This window comes from Triticum dicoccoides, chromosome 3A (genome assembly GCF_002162155.2).
Source record: "Triticum dicoccoides isolate Atlit2015 ecotype Zavitan chromosome 3A, WEW_v2.0, whole genome shotgun sequence".
NCBI lineage: Eukaryota > Viridiplantae > Streptophyta > Magnoliopsida > Poales > Poaceae > Triticum > Triticum dicoccoides.
Genome location: NC_041384.1, coordinates 201637749 through 201659584, shown reverse-complemented (window position 1 = coordinate 201659584; position 21836 = coordinate 201637749).

The following is a 21836-nucleotide window of genomic DNA, read 5'->3' as shown; positions in this document are numbered from 1 at the left end:
CTACTGACCCAAAAGTAGATTCAGTCGACTGAAGTGTAGCTAAATTGGAGCAGCATCGCAAGCAAGAGTAAGAGCGAGAGCAGCAGCGCGAGCAAGAGCAAGAGGAGACAAGGCAGGGGACCGAGAGCAAGAGCATAGCAGCAGCACGAGCGATAGCTAAAGCAGCAGCAGCAGCTCTTACTGATGTGGACATCGCCGCCGAGGGAGCGACGTCGTGGAGGAAGTGGCCAGTGACGCCGCCGTGGATGGAGACGCGCCGTGTCGGCTCGGGACCGAGCGCCGACAGCACCGTGAGATCGAATCAAGAAGAAAATGCGGCGATTAGTGTACAACCTCTTTGGTGGCGCCGATTAGGCCGCAACTTCATTCGAGGAAATGGTGATGGTGATGCTCTTTCGGTGGCGCAGGTGAAGACGGCGGTGTGTGAATGGAGGTGGCGCGAAAGACGAGGGGGGCGTCGGGGCAGCTCCTTGGAGGTGGAGGACGGGGTGGCTAAACCGACGGGACGACCAGATCGACGATGGATCCTCATCTGTTACGGTGGATGAGGGACGTCGAGGTGTTGCTGTGGACGACATCATTAGGGAAGAGGCTCTGGCTAGGTAGCGGATGGAGGAGGGTGTGGGGCTTCGCGGGTTTTCCCGGCCTCAGTGTATGAATGGGTGGGCGGATGGGATGGGAGTGGGGAACCAAGGCTTAGGGATGAGCTTGTCCGAAATGTGGGGTAAGTTACGAAAGTACCGCCACCGATTTGAGGCAGTTCTTTCGTTTCAGGGGTATCACGGGCATTTTGCGTGTCGGGATTTCACACGAGGTGGGAGTTTTCGCGCGCGTTGTAATTTTGGAATAGCAAGGCACGGGTTGAGATGGAGGGAGTTGTCGGAGCACAACGAGACAAAGATTTATCTTAAACATTTCGGGGTAACAAGGTGTGGGTTGAAGAGGCAGGATTTTCGCAGCATGGTAGACAGAGATGCTAGCTTGAAATTTCGGCATAACAAGGCGTGGCTTGAAATTTTGGGAGAACAAGCTTAACGTGTACCCAAAAAAGACAATTTATACTAGTATGATATACTACGTACAATGTGTTTAACACGCACAACACACACAGACACCATTTAGACTAGTAAGGTACAAGTGCATTGCACGCATGAGATTTGGCAACCAAATTATGAATAAATACCACATTATAGCATGTAAGCTTTGAGTCATATATGCATGATGTAGATGTTCATTTAATTCTTATAGTTCATTTCATTCGAAATCATCTAGTTTTTATAAGAAAGCTAATCTATTTTAAGATTCATGGAATTGTGTGTTGTAAGGCATAAAGTACAAATCATGTAGAAAAACATTTGGGCAATTCTGATACGAAAGATTCTAGAACAAAGAAGAAGTGCTTGTGTTTTGAGGTGTGTGCATTATGCTTAAGTTCAACCATAGTGTCTTCTAGATTGTACATGTGGCAAAATCTGGTGGAATCTAGATGATATCCAACGGCTAGTAGTGCTCAAATTTGCCAGCTCTGCACCATCGGATTGGCCTCATCCAACGACCATCTTTCAAAATTAAAGTTATCCGCACACTATATAAAAAATACATAATATAATATATATTGGGGTATAGATATAGATATGTGATGCGAAAGCCACTCATCATCTCCAATTAGAATAGTGTGTCCATGCACAAATGCAATGTGGCCAAACGATGTCTGCCATCGGTATCTCAAATTCAAATCAATCTAACCTTGTTCAATGTGTATGCATTACAACATGCTCGTTTCCAAACCACACCGCGTAGATCTCTGTTACATTCATGCATGCATGGGTTTCAAACACCCTGATCTCTTATTCAAATATTTGAATTCAACTTTACATTGATTATGACCTCGCCTAGTCTTTTACACCCACACATTGGTCTTCTCTTTATAATTGTACCACTAACTTTCTCTCGTGCATGCATTCACACACACTACCAGTCGGCATTATCCATCGCACACATGCAATCTTTTTCTTCAGGTCGGTCTCCCATGAAGGCACACACACACACACACACATCCCCCTCTCCATCATATCGGGCATTCTTTATCTCTCACGTGCATGCGCAACGATCGATGTTCCTCTATGTGTGTGTATATATAGCTAGGTCTTTCATAGTTTTCCACATAAACCGATCAATCTATATATCTAGTGAGGTCTCACCCTCTTTCCCACGTCCACATCGATCAATCTATACCTCTCTATATAGGATTACATATATAGCAAATATGCCCACATTAATTATATATCCAACGCCCCCCTCTCATCATCCATGCCTTCCGCTTCATCTCTCAGACGAGCGCACAATGGCGAAGATAGGGGCAGCAAGGGCCCTGCTCCCCCTAACATCACTATATATCAAGGATAATATGAATGTGATCATTAGACAATTGCTGGTAAAAATGGTTTAAGTTGATGAATTAGCCCTCCTCATAAAGGATTAGCAATGCTTGGCCCCCTAGCTCACGGGACATTTTTCATGGTTCCGCCACTGCGCGCAACAGCGCACGTTCTCGCCCCTCTCTCTAAATATCGATCTCGCAGTTGTGCACTCCTTCATAGTCTCCCTCCACTCGGCCCCTCGCACCATCTTCTAGCCCCCACCGGATTTTGCCACATGTACAATCTAGCAGACTTTATGGTTGAACTTAAGCATAATGCACAAATCTCAAAACAACAGTGGTTCTCCTTTGTTCTAGAATCTTCCGTATCATAACTGCCCAAAACAAATTTCTAGTTGAATTGCCATTATTTGTTTTTACTTTATGCTTTACAATGCACAATTCCATGAATCATAAAATATATTAAGGGCTTCTTTGATTCAAAGGATTCTCACAGGAATTTTGGAGGATTCTAATCCTTAGGAATTTTTCCTATCTTGGTTGTTTGATTCGTAGGATTGTAAACCATAGGAATTTTTCCATATGATTCATTTGCATTAGATTTCATAGGAAACATCCCATCCACTCAAACCTCTTTTAAAGAATTCTGCGTATTTTCTATGCACAATCAAACACTCGTACAATCTTGTAGGATTCAAGACGACATTCCACTCTAATCCCATGTTCTTCCTATTCCCGCGTTTTGGAAATCCTACGGGTCAAAGAGGCCCTAGGTTTTTTATAAAAACTAATTTATTTTCAATGAGATGAACTATAAGAATTAAATGAAGGTCTACATCAGGCATATATGACTCAGAGGTTACATGCTATAGTGTGGTATTTATTCATAATTTGGTTGCAAAATTTGACGCGTGCAATGTACGTGTACCTTACTAGTACTTCGAGTATGTGCAAAACACAATGGCACGCTACACAGTGTCTCTCTTACAGTTTATGAAGCCATGTGGCACATGTGGAGGTGTTGTCGCGACATCCTTGTGTGGATTGGTCACAGTGATGTGCTGCTAGTTCCAGAAGAATGTACTTGTCCTCCCTAAGCCACATTGGCGGTACATGCACGAAGCGAAGATGTGCACGCATGCCACGCACGCACCCATTCCCTCGCACGCACACGTGGGTACGTGGGCGGACACAATTTTGTACCAAGATCCACCCCATGTGATAATTTGACGCGTGTAAAGTCCTCCACTTCATTGATGGTCAATTAATACAGCGCATGCAAATTGAGTGGACGTGAGGGCGGAAGAAAGACATTACTACTCCATTGCGTGCATGCGAGTAGTTAAATCATGGGTTGCTAGTAGTGCTTCCATTGGTCTCCTTCGTCCTTGTCCCTCTTCCTCTTGGGCGATACTTCTTTGCTTGAACTGCACACTTGGCTCTTGCTATTAATCCAACCCTTGTAGATATTGAAACAAAGGTTGCCATCCATTGCAGCGTAGTGGATGTGGTATATATCTAGTACAGTCCACTGCCATGCACGATGAAACGTGTGAGGAGGTTTCTTCAGTTCACCGTACGAAGGATAAACCATGGCTCCTGCCAGGGTCAACATTGAAGGTTGATGAAGGGAGGGTGTGGGAGTCCTGGATTAGGGGGTCTCTGGACAGCTGGACTATCTCCATTGGCCGGACTGTTAGACTATGAAGATACAAGATTGAAGACTTGACTCTACTTGGCGTGGAAGGCAAGCTAGGCAATACGGATATGTGTATCTCCTCCTTTGTAACTGACCTTGTGTAACCCTAACCTCTCCGGTGTCTATAAAACCGGAGGATTTTAGTCCGTAGGACAACATACAATCATACCATAGGCTAGCTTCTAGGGTTTAGCCTCTCCGATCTCGTGGTAGATCTACTCTTGTATTACCCATATCATCAATATTAATCAAGGAGGACGTAGGGTTTTACCTCCATCAAGAGGGCCCGAACCTGGGTAAAACATTGTGTCCCCTGCCTCCTGTTACCATCCGCCTTAGACGCACAGTTCGGGACCCCCTACCTGAGATCCGCCGGTTTTGACACCGACATTGGTGCTTTCCTTGAGAGTTCCTCTGTGTCATCGCCGTTAGGCTTGATGGCTCCTACTATCATCGATAGCGATGCAGTCCAGGGTGAGACTTTTCTCCCCGGACAGATCTTCGTGTTCGGCGACTTCGCACTGCGGGCCAATTCGCTTGGCCATCTGGAGCAGATTGAAAGTTACGCCCCTGGCCACCAGGTTAGGTTGGAAGCTTAAACTACATAGCCGATATCCATGAAGACATGATCTTCGACGGATTCGAGCCTCTGCCTTGTGCGTCACGCGGTCATGATGAGTACGATTTAGCTCTACCATCGGACAGTGTTCAGGAGATCGCACAGGCAGCCGCTCTGACCCTCAATTCGGAGCCAGTTGCGCCGTCCATGGACGGGTGGATGGACCCCACCATGGAGGCCTTACCCTCAGCGGCAATCGAGCCAAACATCGACCTTACCTTGCACGAAAGCCGTGTTGTTAAACTGCCGGATCCTTCTCCGGCCACGGACTCTGAACCTCGCCTGCGCTCGTTCCAATCGAATCCGATTGGGCGCTGATCATGGAGTTTACCTCCGCGGATATTTTTTAGTACTCGCCTTTGGCAACATACTAAACTCATTAAGGTCTCTCTCCTTGTCAGGAGGATCCTGGCCGAACTATGTCCAGCAGGACTGGGATGCGGATGACGAAGAAATTTGCGGCCCACCCACCACCCACTTAGTAGCCACTGTCGATGACTTAACCGACATGCTCGACGTCGACTCCGAAGACATCGACGGTATGGACGACGATGCAGGAGACGAACAGGAACCACTGCCCACAGGGCACTGGACGCCCACTTCACCACATGATGTATACATGGTGGACACACCAAAGGGAAACGATGACGAGGAACAGAAGGATGCAGCGAAGGGTTGTTCCCTCGAGAAGAAGTCAAAACGGTGGCGTAAGCGCCGCCCCAAATCCCGCCTCGGTAGAAACAATGATCATACAGACCCGGCGTTAGAGCAAGGGGAACCATTGCCAGACTACGGCAACACGGAGAATCAAGCCGAACAACCCGACTCTGTAAAAGATCATAGTCCAGATGACGTCACACCGGACAGACACCCGGAGCAACAGAATGCCCATCAAAGGCTCATTGCAACCGCGAGGAGTCTAAAAAAGCAGAAGCAAAGGCTCAAGGCTGCGCAAAATACACTCCAAATCAGATGGAACAAAGTACTCAACACAGCAGTGAAGTACGGTGGTAATTGCCCTACCAAGAGCTACCCGAAGCGGAAATTGCTACCCGAATTCGATGAGAAGGCCTTAGACCCCCCACAACCAAAAATCAAAACAGCCATCTGGCCGGATAGGCAACCTCACGGCCAACATAGAGCGGCAAACAACGCCGCACATAAGCCAATACGCGATCCACGCGAGGACTCGCATCAAAAGGACGGCACAGCCAGATCCATCTATGGACCACGTAAGCGCGCTCCAGCATACAACGCAACACAACAAACATCCGAAGGACGTGGTACACCCGGATACAGGGGTGCCGCACACCCCCTATGTTTCACCGATGAGGTGCTGGATCATGAATTTCCAAAGGGATTCAAACCCGTAAATATAGAGGCATACGACGGAACAACAGACCCTGGGGTCTGGATTGAGGACTATATCCTCCATATCCATATGGCTAGAGGAGATGACCTCCATGCCATTAAGTACTTACCCCTCAAACTCAAAGGGCCAGCCCGGCACTGGCTTAAGAGCCTCCCTGAAAGCTCCATTGGAAGCTGGGAAGAGCTCGAAGATGCTTTTCGGGCAGATTTTCAAGGGACTTACGTCCGACCTCCGGACGCGGACGATTTGAGTCATATAACTCAGCAGCTCGGAGAGTCAGCCCGACAGCTTTGGAACAGGTTTCTTACTAAAAAGAACCAAATAGTCGACTGTCCGGACGCTGAAGCCTTGGCAGCTTTTAAGCATAGCGTCCGTGAAAAATGGCTTGCCGGACACCTCGGCCAAGAAAAGCCGAGAACAATGGCAGCGTTAACAAGCCTCATGACCCGCTTTTGCGCGGGTGAGGATAGCTGGCTAGCCAGATGCAGCATCAGTGACCCCAGTACATCCGAAGTTAGAGATGGAAACAGGAAATCACGATGCAACAACAATAACAAACGCCAATAAAGAAGACAGCACGAAGAGCACGGCAGTAAACGCCGAATTCAGAAGCTCTCGGCCAGGCAGCAAAAGCCGCCCCTAAAGGCGCCAGAGACGAACTGTCCAGCCTAAACAAAATTCTATACCAAGTATGTCAGATCCATAGCACCCCTGGTAAACCCGCTAATCATACCCACGGAGAATGTTGGGTCTTCAAGCAGTCCGGCAAGCTCAACGCCGTACACAAGGGGGATGATACACCAAGCGAAGACGAGGATGAGCCTCTCAAGCAAGACACTAGGGAACAAAAGAAATTTCCACCAAAAGTCAGAACAGTAAATGTGTTACACGTGATCAAGGGGAGAAACAAAGCAACAACCCCAGAAAAATATGCCCAATGGCCTATCACCGCAGAATCCTGCCACTGGTCGTCTCAACCGATCACTTTCGACCATCGTGATTACTCAGCAAGTATCCAGCGTGCAGGATGGGCTGCCCTGGTATTGTACCAATAATTAACGGATACCACTTTACACGAGTCCTGATGGACGGTGGCAGCAGTTTAAACTTGATATACCAAGATACAATCCGCGAAATGGGGATAGACCCAACGAAAATTTGCCATAGCAACACTACCTTTAAAGGAGTAATGCCAGGCCCAGGGGCTCACTGCACGGGCTCCCTGCTACTAGAGGTTATATTCGGCTTCCCCGATAACTTCCATAGCGAACATTTAACCTTCCACATTGCTCCATTCCAAAGTGGCTATCAAGCACTACTTGGACGCAAAGCTTTCACTCGCTTTAATGCAATACCGCATTACACTTCCCTCACGCTCAAGATGCCCAGTCCACGTGGCATCATTACTGCGAATGGAAATATTGAGCCATATTTGTGCGCCGAAGAGAGTGCGACCGCCTTGCGAGCCGCACACTAAAAACGGCCTCACCAACCAAAGCATTTGATAGGTCGTCAAGACCACGGACACGGTTAGACGACTCCGACGCAGCTATATGTAATTCATACCGGATTGATGGCCACACCCCTATTACAAATACAAGGGGCTCAAAGCGCGCACACAAGTGGCAATTTTTACTCATCTTTAATTATACATGGTTTCATTAAAAACTACCTTTTTGCACGACAACTTTTCACCTAAGTTCCTCTCTTTTACAGATGACCATCGTGCTACACCCGTCCAGGATACGGCACAACGGAGACACGGGCGCAGACGTGCAGCAGGGACCCGCTGCAAGGATTCTTTTTAGATTAAGACCCTGCGTAAACCTTTTTTACTGTCTCTTGTTGATATACATCCCTCGGATTCTCAGTACAATTGAGAAGGATGCTGACGTCTTGGCATGTGGCCATGTCATAATAACACACATACCCGGACACAAGGGGATTCTTACAAAGGGCACTATTTAGGCCCGGTTTATACCATAAAGACCGAATACCTTAGGGAGTGTTCGGCGTCGTGAGTTTGGCCTTATATGCTTCAGCTCCGAATCATGTCTTTGGTCAAATGTTGTGTTTGCCCGGCTCCTGTGTTTTGGTGCCTTACGTTCCGTTCTATCGGCTAAGGTAGCACCGGGAGAACTATTGCGATTGTGCCCTGGTTCATCCGGACTAGCACCTCAGTAGAGAAAGCCGAAAACTGACTGTCATGATATAGCGCGAGACTGGTCAACCACTCGATGACCTATCGGAATGTTAGAATTCCTCTGCTTTAACGAAGGGCCGTTTCCCGGCCAGGCATATACGCACCCCGAGTTCGGGAGAGTGTGGAGCCACCAGGGGCTATATAGTAGCCCCACCGTCAAACTCCTATGGCTAAGTGAAAGTGTTAAAGCATCATAGTCTGGTTGCCTCGTTCGCTGCGCTATCACCTCCTTAATAGGACCAAAACGTTGGGTTAAGTGTGAACATGCGTCTTCTGCGAGCACCTCTGCATTATATGCGTGGGCGTTGAAGCCGACGACTGCAATCTTTCAAGTTATATACATATATACATAAACGGCCGCACAAGAGGCACCATATTACTTTTCGGCAAAAGTATAAATACAGCCTTACTACATTTCATAAAAATGTTGTGTTTACAATGGGAATACATGTCACTCAAACATAATATTCTTCGAAGCACTGGGCCTCTATCAAACAAGCACCCTCAAGAACCTCTTCAAAATAGTGCTCGGCAGCTACTCGGCCTATGGCTGAACCTTGCGCCGCAATAGTGGTAGCATCCATCTCCGCCCAGTATGCCTTGACACGGGCAAAGGCCATCTGCGAGCCTTCTACGCACGCCGACCTCTTCATCGCATTGATGCGCGGCACCGCACCAAGGAACTACTGCACTAAGCTGAAATAGCTGTTCGACTTCGGCTTCTCCGGCCATAAATGATCTACGATGGACCTCATGGCAAGCCCGGACAACCTATTAAGTTCGGCCCATTCGGCTAGCTGATCAGTCAAGGGAAGCGGACGCTCTGGAATGTTAAATTGCGACCAGAACAGCTTGTCCACTTCACGATCTGTCTGATCTCGGAAGTATTCGACCGCATCGACAGCGCTTGCTGCCAAGTCCATATATGCATCTGCCGAGCTCCATAGCCGATCCAGAGGGGCATACCGTGGATCTCTGAACTTCCTCTGCAGCAGAAAGGGCTTCCCAGCCGCAATATCCCCGGCTTTGCGCAGCTCCTCCTTCTTCGCCCTCATAGCAGAGCGAGTGTATTTGGTTACCACGTGGCCTTTTCAAGGACCGTTGCCTTCACTCGGTTCTCTTCTTCAAGGAACTGGCAACGGTCGGCAGTGTCTTTTAATTCTACGGCCATTTTGGCCATCTTCTCTTTGCTTTCGCAATGCGCGGCCTTCTCGGCTCTTAACTCGTCGGCCGCCCTCAAAGCAGCCGCATTACTAACTCTTGCTTGTTCCTCGGCTCGGGAAAGTTCCGCCCGAAGGGTCTCCACGGTGGCAGCTCCGTCTACAGTCACAACATATTAAAGATACTGGCATCATGCTGCTCTTATTATGTGACATTCACCAGGAAACATTACTTACCCTGTGACTCCTCAAGCCGTTTGTTAACAAGCTCGATATCGGCGTCTGCCGCATCCAATTGTTGCTTTAGTTCGGCAAACTCATTAGTCCGGCTAGCCACCGGAGCTTCCACCACCTGCACATAAAGGCAGTCTGGTTATCAGCTGGGACTATGATCCTCTGTTCGCCGCCGTTCTCGACAACAACCAAAGTCTCAGGGGCTATTATCTACATAGGGCACACCTAACATGTGCGGTACTGTCAACAAGTATGTCTTTTCACGTACCTCAAAGCCCGTCAGTAGACTCATAAAGGCTTCATGTAATCCGCTTTCGGCGGACGAAATTCTTTCCATCACCGTACCCATCAACGTACGGTGTTCTTCTGAGATGGCCGCTCGCTCCAACAGCTCCCTTAGAACGTCCGACCGCATACCAGACGGTGTCGGACTCTTTTGTTTGCTCTCTTCGAGAGCCGGACGCTGGGGACTTCGGGTGACTATGGGATTATCTTCTGGCCTCACCGGATCCGGAGAGGCCCTCCGTGACGACACTTCGAGGTCGCCCGCTTCTTGAGCGGGGGAGTTCGGGGGAGGCGTTTCGCTCTCCATCATCTCTGGAAGAAGATCCCCCGAAGACGAGCTCAGCTGAGAAGGGCTAAGATCCGAACTGCAAGATATATGCTTCGGTTATTTTTCTCAGAGGAAAGGAAGTATACCTTCACTATTAAAGTATTTTTGATCACTTACAACTCGTTGGAGGGCTAATCCCCGTGCGGACTTTGTGCGGCAAGAGCACCCCCCGAGGCAGGACCCTCTGTTGGAGACCTTTTCTCCCGTTTGGAGGCCTTGATTTCCGGATCCTCAAAGGCAGTCCTCTTCCTCCCCCGTAGCGAGAGAAGGTCACAGTCTTCTCCTTGGTTATCCTCCCTTATGGAGGCGCTCGTTCCCTCGGTTGGAACTGGCAGCGACGGGGGCCCGCTTTCGCCCATATTATCCCCCCATGTGCCTTCCTTCGAGGGCTCCGGACAAGGTGCGAGCTCGAGCATCTTTTCCAGCACCGGATTTTCAAAACCCTCAGGGAGGGGGCTGAACACCGAGTCGTCTTCGCCTTTGTTAGCCAGTCCTGGTCAAAGGGCGATTTCTCATAAATGACGTCATGAGAAATAAAAGATGGTGTGTTCAACTAGAGGATTACTTACTTGTTCGGTGGCACAGTTGCTACTCAGGCCCACGTCCTCGGTAGTGTCCGGACACTCTGTTTGAGGTCCAAAGAATGACTTGTACATCTCCTCGTGCGTCAGGCCGAGGAAACTTTGAATAGCGCGCGGTCCTTTTGGGTTGAACTCCCACAAGTGAAGGGCCGGCGTTTGCAAGGCTGGATTCGATGAACCAGCATGACTTGCATCACCACAACCAAATTAAAATCTCCCTCGAAGAGATCTTGAATGCGGCTTTGTAGTACAAGCACGTCCTTGGCTGGACCCAGCTCAGCCCTCTGCTAATCCATGACATCAGTTGTGGTGGGGGGGCCGAGCGGAAAGCGGGGGGAGCCACCCACTTGGCACTTCTGGGAGTTGTGATGTAAAACCACTCATGTTGCCATAATCCGGACACCTCTGGAAAGGAACCTTTTGGTCACGGAGCTCCCGCAATCTTGCTTATTAATGCTCCTCCGCACACTGCATGCTGTCCCTCGATTGTCTTCGGCTTCACATCAAAGGTTTTGAGCCACAGGTCGAAGTGAGGGGTAATGCGGAGGAAGGCCTCACACACGATAAAAAATGTCGAGATGTGAAGAAAGGAGTCCGGGGCTAGATTGTGGAAGTCTAGCCCGTAGTAAAACATCAAACCCCTTACGAAGGGATCCAGAGCGAGGTCTAGACCTCGGAGGAAGTGGGAGATGAACACGACATTTTCGTTGGGTTCAGGAGTAGGGACGACCTGCCCTCGGGCAGGCAGCCGATGCGAAACTTCGGCGATCAGATATCTGGCCTCCCTCAACTTCTTGATATCTTCTTCCTTAACGGAGGAGGGCATCCATCGGCCTTAAAGGCTGGATCCAGACATGGTTGAAGATCCGGAGCACCTGACCTGGGCTTTGCGTGTTAGAACTCGAAGAGGGGGAAGGATTCGATTGAGCACGGGAGGGAAAAAATTGAAAGCCTTGGCCCTTTATAAAGAGGGTGAATACCAAGCGTCCTCTCCGTGGCCGTTTGGGACTTGCATGTAATCTAGGAGTCCTAGACGCGGTTGGGTTACCCACGCCCGTATTGATGAGAATCCCGTGATAAGGGGACACGATCTTTGCTTTGACAAGACGTGTCAAAAAACTGCCTCGCGTTACGTGCGGGGCTAGTTAAAGGAAACGGTTCGAATAATCACCGGGTCGTGACATAATGTCGTGTAGCCAAAACAAGTCAGCAAATTGGATTTGTGGAAATATTATTCTCTCTATGGTGGTATGTGGAACTTATTTTGCAGGGTCGGACACTATCCTTATATTCAAATTCTTCTGTGATGTATTCGGAGGAGGAACCCGTCTTGCAATGCCGAAGACAATACTGCGCGCCGGACTCATCGTTATTGAAAGCCTGGTTCAGGGGCTACTATGGGAGTCCTGGATTAGGGGGTCTCCGGACAGCCGGACTATCTCCATTGTCCGGACTGTTAGACTATGAAGATACAAGATTGAAGACTTCGTCTCGTGTCCGGATGGGACTCTACTTGGCGTGGAAGGCAAGCTAGGCAATACGGATATGTGTATCTCCTCCTTTGTAACCGACCTTGTGTAACCCTAACCTCTCCGGTGTCTATATAAACCGGAGGATTTTAGTCCGTAGGACAACATACAAGCATACCATAGGCTAGCTTCTAGGGTTTCGCCTCTCCGATCTCGTGGTAGATCTACTCTTGTATTACCCATATCATCAATATTAATCAAGCAGGGCGTAGGGCTTTACCTCCATCAAGAGCACCCGAACCTGGGTAAAACATTATGTCCCCTGCCTCCTATTACCATCCGCCTTAGACGCACAGTTCGGGACCCCCTACCCGAGATCCGCCTGTTTTGACACCGACAGAGGGCACCAGCCCTTCCTTCTGGAGGTCGAAGGGGTCGCCTACAACGAGGCCTATCCGATCTAGGATTTCCTTGTCGTTCCTAAAGTTTATAGTAACGAATTTGACTTGGCCGCCCTTGAGGAACTTCTTAAATTCATCGCACTCAACGTCGACATGGCATATGCGGTAGACCAAGCATAAGTCATGCACGCAAACCTAGATCATGGCGGGCTTCTTCTTCTGTGCCTCCTTTAAATTTTTCTCGCTTCCCAGGACTGTGGTGTACTCAACATCTAGTGCAGCGACCCACTCATCATTTGAGTTTTCGAACATGCCTTTGAATCGAGCAAGGCATTCTTTCACCATTGCGGAAGAATGGGTGTAGATGACGTCATCGCTGGTGATGGTTGTAACCTTGTACTCACCGCCAATCATGGAGATTTGCGACGCCATGGATTTTGGACGAGGGTTAGGATTAGTGGAACTGTCGTAATGTGGAAGGACGGGATGACTAGGAGCGGTTTATCGATTGTGAAAATGTCGAGTGGGGGGGCGCGTGCAAATGGTAGGGTAGTGGCCTGCCTGGTGGATAAATGGATTCATGCATAGTACTATGGGGGCCCAATTAGATGTCATGTCTACTCGACGCCCAATTAAATGGCTTTCGATGTCTTGTCAAGCGTCGGGAAAATTACAGGTGATATGAGGCTTTCCATTCTCCCATGATACGGGCTTCCAAGAGCCCTTGGATCTGAGATCGAACGGTTGCATGGCGTGATTCTAGACCTATGGGTGAATATCCTATCTGTTATTCTGCAAATTTTCAGCAACTTAGCATGTGACCGTTTGATCTCAGATCCAAGGGCTGCCAGCAGCCCGTATCATGGTCGCGCCTACCACAACTGTCGCCTCACTCGCACAATAGTGCCCTTGGAGATTTAACACGGTGCGTTAGGCTATCTGATGTTGGCATGTCATACATAGTCATCACTTAGTCACTCATACAACAAGGTTAGCTATAAGGTTGGCTATAAGAGTATTTTTTGTTTACTTCTCTCTATCTCTTTCTTCGTAGTATTTATTGCATTTGCCAAGGAGTGACCTCTTCCAATGAAATGGTGCTTAGATGAGGTGCTATGGGCATTAAATGGCTTAGAACTCAAGTCCCCAATGCATAGCTGCTTAGTTTTTTGTTGCTAAGTTTGCTTCATCTAGGTACACGCGCTTATCACCGTTTTTTTCCTGGGGTCACCAAACTAGTCTCTCTCTTCTTAATTAACTTACCACGTCAGACTTTATGCCTATGTGGCATGCTTAGCACCTGTAGGATCAAGTACAATAGTGGGCTATAAGCCCGCTTTAGATGGCATTTTTGCATATGTGGGCGAAAGAGGCAAGGAAAAAGTGGAGGAGTGGGCTCTCAAGCAAGAGCCAGCCTCTACATGGTGGAGCATCGGGAGAGGCGCCTGCATGGAGGTGGTCAGGAATCGGAGACTCACACCAGTCGTAGCGCCGCAGTTAAAATGATAATGGCAGGTCAAATCACCGGGCCTGTAACGCCCCAAGACCGGAGCTTCAGGTGACTTTCATGATTTCCAGGTTTCGTCGTGTGATTTGTTTGGCCCATTGCATTTCATCTTTGCATCATGTGCATTGCATCATGTGCATTACATCATGTCATCATGCAACCCGTTTTAAAACTCACTAAATAAATTGCATGGATCTTCGGTCCATTTAAACCGAGGGAACTCACATGGTGGTTTCTCGTTAAAACATACCCTCCCAATATTTAGGGAGCTATTATAAAGTATTCCATTAATTTGGAATTATCCGCAACCCACTTGCATGTTAAATCCTTGACCTTTCCTTCTTCCGATTTTCGACTCTCAAACTTTGTCGATAATTCTTTTGTCCTTTTTTTCCAAGCTCCACCAAAAATCTGAACATTTTTGGGCCACACCAAACCTAGTCCCAATTCAAAACCATATGAATTATATTCAAATGAATTTGAATATAATTCCTGCCATCTTGCCACTTCTATTTTTCTGTGGTCATGCTTAATTTTTATGAGTCCAGGAAAATTGTCCTCCTGCTCAAATTCTTTTCCCTAAACCCCCCTTCTTTTTCCTTTCTCTCTATTTATTTTTGGTTAAAGGAGAAAGAGAGGAGAGAGGAGCCCAACAGCCTAGCAGGCCACGAGGCCCAACCAGCGGCCCATCTAACCCACCTCTCCTAGGCCCAGTCGCGCCCCACCTAATCCTAACCTAGCCCGACTCCCCCATCTCCCTCGCAGCCTTGCTCTCTCCCTCATCCTCTCCCCTCGCGCCGCCAGGGAGCCCGACTCCCCCACCTCCCTCGCAGCCTCACTCTCCCCCTCGATGCCCATTCAGCGCCGCCAGGGGCCTTCGCTCGATGCCTTTTCCCCCATCTCCTCGATCCCGCTCGTCCTCCTCAGGAGCGCCACCCATGGGACCCGACGCGCCCCTTCTCTCCCTCCTATCGCTATTTTTTCCTCGCGCAACAGGGAGTCGCGACCACGCCGCGCCGCTCCGGTGACCGATCGCGAACCACCGCCGTCGGCGACCTCCAGGAGGGCCACCCCGCGCGCGACCCCGAGCCTCTCCACATGCGCCCGCGCCCATCGCTTCGCTCCCGCAAGCGCGCAGCCGCCCCATTGCCCCTGCATTCCTCACCCCGGCCATCTCCTGCTCATCGCCGGAGTGCCAGCTCTACCGCCTCGGTTCGCCTCGCCGCTGCTGCTCTGCTCCGCTCCGCCACCCCTGCTCCGCCCAGCAAGTGCGCCGCCGCTGGCCTTCTCTGCTTCGCCTCCGTTGCGCCAAGGCACCCCGGCCATCTTCTCCTACTGCCTCGAGCATCCCCTTCTCGGACAACCTCCACGAGATCTCCACGCCCTTGCTGCCCGCTGAGCCTTGTTTTTCCCCTCTTGCTGCTGCTACAAGACCACCGAACAGGGAAGATCACCAAGTACCACGACACATGAAGACCCGAACCCGTTTTGTGTATTTTTGCTGTCGAATGCGCCAAGTCCAGCCGATCCGGGTCCACCTCAAGTTCGACTACACGAAACTTCAAGTCCGAAGACTGTCATGGCCGTGTATCTCGCCTGCTGTCACATCAGTTCACGACCTCTTCGCTGAACGACCGAGACGTCCCCGCACTTGACCACTTTGGTTTTGCAAGACCCGTACCTGGATCGTCAAGTAATGCTCCAGACGTTCGGCAAGTTCGACCACTGCACGGATACACCAAGTTCGCCTACAAAACATGCACCCTACCGTCGACCCCGTGGACGTCAAGATCCTTGTCGTGACCTCGAACATCTACGAAATGTGTACGACTACAAAATGTGTACCACTACCGTTGCCGAGGACCCGTGTAACGGAACCGTCAAGTTCGACTACCGTCGCATGAACAACCACTTCCTCTACCATCGCCGAGTACCACTACTTCCCATGACGATCATGAACGACTACACCACTTGACCTGAACCGCTCCGAAAAGGCATGCTTCGAAGGTATAACCCCGAGACGACCACTCGTGGACCGTATGCATGAGTTGTATGAGATGCATGTTGGTTGTTGTAATCCGCCCGTGAACGTTAGCTGTTCCCTCGTTTGACACCGTCGTCGATTCATGGGACACCTGGTATTCGGGAGCGCCCCACCATCTTTTGCACGCATCTGCACACTTCCCTTTGCATCGGTATCTCAATCGAGTACCGGAACCGGAACGATGACGTCATACCGTTATCGTTATCGTTGCCGTGTCACCCCTTTTGTTTCCACCACGGTGACAAATACTTCATAATGCTCTTGTCAACTTTTAATAAATAATGGCATAAACTTGAACATGTCATCTGCATCATGATAATAACATTTAAAATGTTTAAATTGTTGTTTGCATTAAAATTGCTAAATGCACAGGAGGATTTTTCTGGACTTGTTGTTTGTTGTTCTGGTCTCATTTAAACTTGCCTAGTTAGGTAGGTATCTTCTGCTTCACCTCTTGCCATGTTAATCAAACTTTAATATTGTTGGGTACATAAACGAGATTGAACTAAATAACTTGAATGTGGTGTTCTGTCAATATGCAACTCGTTGCATATTGAGCTCCACTTAACTTGTAGTTTTGTTTGTGCACTTTGCCATGCATCTTTAAACCGGACATGCATCATACTTGGTTGTGCATCATGCCATGATTATATGATGGTTGTTTACTTTGTTGTTTGCTTCTTTCCGGTGTTGCTTCTTCGGATTAGTTCCGATAATGTCGCGTTTGTGAGGACCCGTTCGACTTTGTTCGTTTGTCTTCTTCATGGACTTGTGCTTCTTCCTTGCGGGATCTCAGGCAAGATGACCATACCCTCGAAATCACTTCTATCTTTGCTTGCTAGTTGCTCGTTGTCGGTGTCAAAACCGGCGGATCTCGGGTAGGGGGTCCCGAACTGTGCGTCTAGGCCGGATGGTAACAGGAGGCAGGGAACACGATGTTTTACCCAGGTTCGGGCCCTCTTGATGGAGGTAAAACCCTACGTCCTGCTTGATTAATATTGATGATATGGGTAGTACAAGAGTAGATCTATCACGAGATCAAGGAGGCTAAACCCTAGAAGCTAGCCTATGGTATGATTGTTGTATATGGAGTTGATTGCCTACGGACTACAACCCTCCGGTTTATCTAGACACCGGATAGGGTTAGGGTTACATAGAGTCGGTTACAATGGTAGGAGATCTTGAATATCCGCATCGCCAAGCTTGCCTTCCACGCCAAGGAAAGTCCCATTCGGACACGGGACGAAGTCTTCAATCTTGTATCTTCATAGTCCAGGAGTCTGGCTGAAGGTATAGTCCGGCTACCCGAACACCCCCTAATCCAGGACTCCCTCAGTAGCCCCTGAACCACGCTTCAATGACGACGAGTCCGGCGCGCAAATTGTTTTCGGCATTGCAAGGCGGGTTCCTCCTCCAAGTCCTTCATAGAAGATTGTAAACACCAAGAGTAGTGTCCGGCTCTGCAAAATAAGCATCCACATATTGCCATAGAGAGAATAATATCAACACAAATCAAATCTGCTGACGTATTCTGCAGTGCGTCATCACACTACAGCCAAGTCCTTTACTTGAATCGATTTCATTTTTCCACCTCAGCGTGTTTTGCGAGGCGGTTTCCTTGGCACGTCTTGTCAAATCAGAGATCGTGTACCCCCCTTTTATGGGATTCTTATCAATACGGACATGGGTAACCCAACCGCGCCACTTATCACGGCGCTTGGGAGGCAAGCGAGTTTTACTAGGCAGGTGGGGACGCACAACCGCATCCACCCATATAAGGGGACAAGGATCCACCTTTTTACCTATGCCTTCTTCCTCCTTTGCCTATCCATCTCCTGCGCACCCGAGCTCCAGCGCCCAAGCCCGCACTTCCCACCTCAACCTTCTCCAGCAATGTCCGGAGCGGGAGGCAAGTGGATGGTCTCCTCCGCCACGGAGGGCAAAATCAAGAAGCTAAGGAAGGCCGGATACCTGTCCAAGGACATCGCGCACCGGCTTCCTGAAGAGGGGCAGCTTCTCCCCACCCCAAGGCCCCATGAGAGGGTAGTATTTCTCCCCCACTTCCTCCGCGGACTGGGTTTTCCACTCCACCCATTTGTCCGGGGGCTCATGTTCTACTACGGCCTGGATTTCCATGATCTGGCCCCGAACTTCATCCTCAATATCTCGGCATTTATCGTCGTGTGCAAGGCTTTTCTCCGCGTCCGCCCTCATTTCGGCCTCTGGCTGAAGACCTTCAACGTCAAGCCCAAGGTGGTGCGCGGCAACCAGGCGGAGTGCGAGGCGCCATGGCGGGCAAGATGGCCAACATCCTATGGTTCGAGGGCTCTTTTGTGGAGACCCTAAAGGGATGGCAATCCGGGTGGTTTTACATCACCGAGCCGCGCGATCCGAAATGGATCGCAGCCCCCGAGTTCCAATCCGGACCCCCCACGCGGCTTGTGTCCTGGAAAGAGACGGGCCTGTCATGGGGTGACAAAAAAGAGGTGACTGGATTGCAAACATGCATCCAGTCCCTGGTGAACAAGCCAGTCTGGCTTGTTAATGTAATCAATATGCTCGTCCGCCGGATCCTCCCGTGCCAACAACGGGATTTTAATCTATGGGAGTTCGACCCGGCGCAGCATCAAACCCTCAGCAGGCTCTTCGACACGACGTACGAAGACGCCTAGAAGATGCTATTCAAGGGCGCCGAGGCTCCCACATCCGCTTCCGAGGACCGCGAATACAGCTCGCAGCATCACGCTAGCGAGGTAAGCCATCTACACCTTTTACAGGATGTTTAAGATTTTTTCATAGTTTGACTCTATGCGGGATCTAAACTCCCTCACCTTTGACAAGCTTGGCGGGCAATACCCGGACCGATTAACTGTCCTGCTCCGCTGCCCGAAGACCCAGCCCCAGCTCTACTAGTGAAGCTGCTGGTTTCGGCGCCTTATGTGGTGCCGGAGAAGAAGGCCAAGAAGAAGAAGACCAGAGGGACTCGAAAGAGTGCCTGCAACGTGGTGGTGTCGGACTCGTCATCTGACGAGTCCGAGACGCCCTCCTCCCATGAAAACGAGGAGGAGGAAGAAGAAAACTCCCTCCCCCTAGCGGAGGGAGGAGAGAAGAGGAAGGCCGCCCCAACGGGGAAAGCCGAGGGGTCTAGGAAAAGGAAGACCCCTCCGCCGGACTACGCCCCCGACGCCGAAGAGGGCGAAGAGGAGTGACCAAACAGGGCCAAGCGTCCGGCAAAATCGTAAGTTCGGATATCAGAGTAACTCATGATGTTCCTTTGTTGCACAGCTTTCCCTAATGTCGAATGTAATTATGCAGTCCGCCCCGGGCCAAAGTCGACGAATCGTCGGGCGGCTCCCTGGACTCATCGGACGTGAACTCAGTTCCGCCCGCTGTCTCCCCCTGCACTGCGGACGACGCCGAAGTGGCGTCACGACAAGCCCCGGGGCAGGAGGAGGTGGTCCCGGAGGAGCCACAAGGCAACCTCCCGGACTCCAGGAGTGAAGGGGACAAGACCCCCCAGGGCTCCAAGTCCGGCTTTGAGCCGGACACCGCACCGGAATCTACAACAGTTCCGGACCGCGGTAGGCGAACTCCTTCCAAGAGGAGTAAGCCTTCTGAGCCGGCAGCCTCCGTCCAACCGGAGGTGCCGGACAATCTGCTAGAGGTGCTTGACGGCGCCTCCATCGACGAGGAGCACCGTACTATTATGAGTACGGTGATCCAGAAGGTTCAGTCCGCCAAGAGCGGACTGAGTGAAGCTTGCGCTAGTCTTCTAACAGGCTTCGAGGTAAGTAAAAAATATGTAAAAATACAACCGCATAGACAGTAGCCCCTGATGCTCTGTTTGGCGTTCGGAAAGAAAAGCCGAATAGAGGATCTATTAAATTTCGCAGGTGTCTAACAACAAAGAGTCAATATGCGTATGCAGGCTTCGCTGCTAGCCACCGCCGCACTGACTGCGGAGGTGGGTGCCCTGAAACAGGGCCTCAAGTGGACCGAGCAAGAGCTCGGCCTTGCCAAATGGCAGCTCGAGGAGAAAGAAGTTAAGAGATACCTTATAGAAAAAATGCCTATAGGGAGGCGCAATTGCAAAAAATGACAGGAGTATACTGCTTATTGTAGGGGCCACAACTGAGGTGGTGACCCTCAAGCAGGCGCTGTCCGAGGCCGAGAAGAAAGCGGCCACAGAGCGCGACGAGCGGGAGAAATTTGAGGCGCAGGTCGGCGAGGTGCGGCAAGAGCTTCGGGTTCTCATGAAAAAACATGAGAGTTTGGAGCTTGACTCGAAGACGCGAGCGTCCGAGCTTGCTGCGGCCCTTAAAACTGCCGAATCTGCCAAGGCCGAAGCCCAGAAGGCCCTCCAGGAATTGGATGTGGTGAAAAAGATAGCGGCGGGTAAGGCATTCTATATGCAAAGAAGACATATAAAAGTAAACTACTTGTTACTTACCCGAATCCGGAGCTCTACAGGGGCATTCGCAGATCTTCCCTGCAGCGTATCCGATGCCGTCGCATTCTACCGAGCCGAGGAAGGAAGCTCGACGGAGAAGGTGTTCTGATCTCAGTACGCTGAGGCCGGACACCCTGTGCCCTTGAGCGACCAGCTGAAGCAGCTGGTTGAGCTCCACAAGGCGGCCGAACAGGCCCTGAAGGGCTTCATAGTTCGGCTGTGGCCTAGAGAGGCCCTGCCTGGGAGCTACTTTGGACTGGTGCGGCGGCTGGTGGAGGCTTGTCCAAGGCTCGAGGTCATCAAGCGCTCCGTCTGCATCGAAGGTGCCCATAGGGCCCTTGCCCGTGCAAAGGTGCATTGGGGTAAGCTGGATGGTGAGAAGCTTGTGAAGGACGGGCCGCTGCCGGGGAAGGAGCATCTCAAGCCCAAGAACTATTACAAGGATGTTCTTGCTGGTGCCCGCCTTGTGGCGGATGAATGTACCAAGGATGTAATTTTTGAATGAACTCGCTCATGTTATCCTGTGCGCTGAAAACTTGTTCATATGCGCTAAGCAATGCTTGAATTTAAAATATTACTTTCTGTGTGGCCGTTTATCAAAAAATTGAGAGATGGCCAGTTGTCGGCTTCTGCCCCCATGCCACTAGTGCTGGGGTGTTCGGGATAAACCTGAGCGCTCTTTTTCCCAAAGTTGGGTCCTTCGAGGGAGGCGCTCAGCACAACGAACCAGGCAATCAGACTATAATGCTTGAACACTCTCACTTAGCCATAGAACTCTATAATTTTAAATTTCGGCGAAGCCCCTAGTTTGGAAGACCGAGTTCGGGGCGCTATCCATGCCTTGGCCGGACAAAGCCAGCTCCTCGCTCGAAGCGGCATAAGCCTTTAGGGACTCGAAAAACCTCTCGAACAGCGACCGGTCTCTCGCCACATCATGATAGTCAGTTTTAGCTTTCTCCACTGAGGTGCTTAACCCAGCTGAACCGGGGCACAATCGCAGTGGTTCTCCTAGTGCTACCTTAGCCGATAGAGCGGAACGTAAGGCACCAAAACATAGGAGCCGGGCAAACCCAACTATTGACCCAAATCATGATTCGGAGCCGA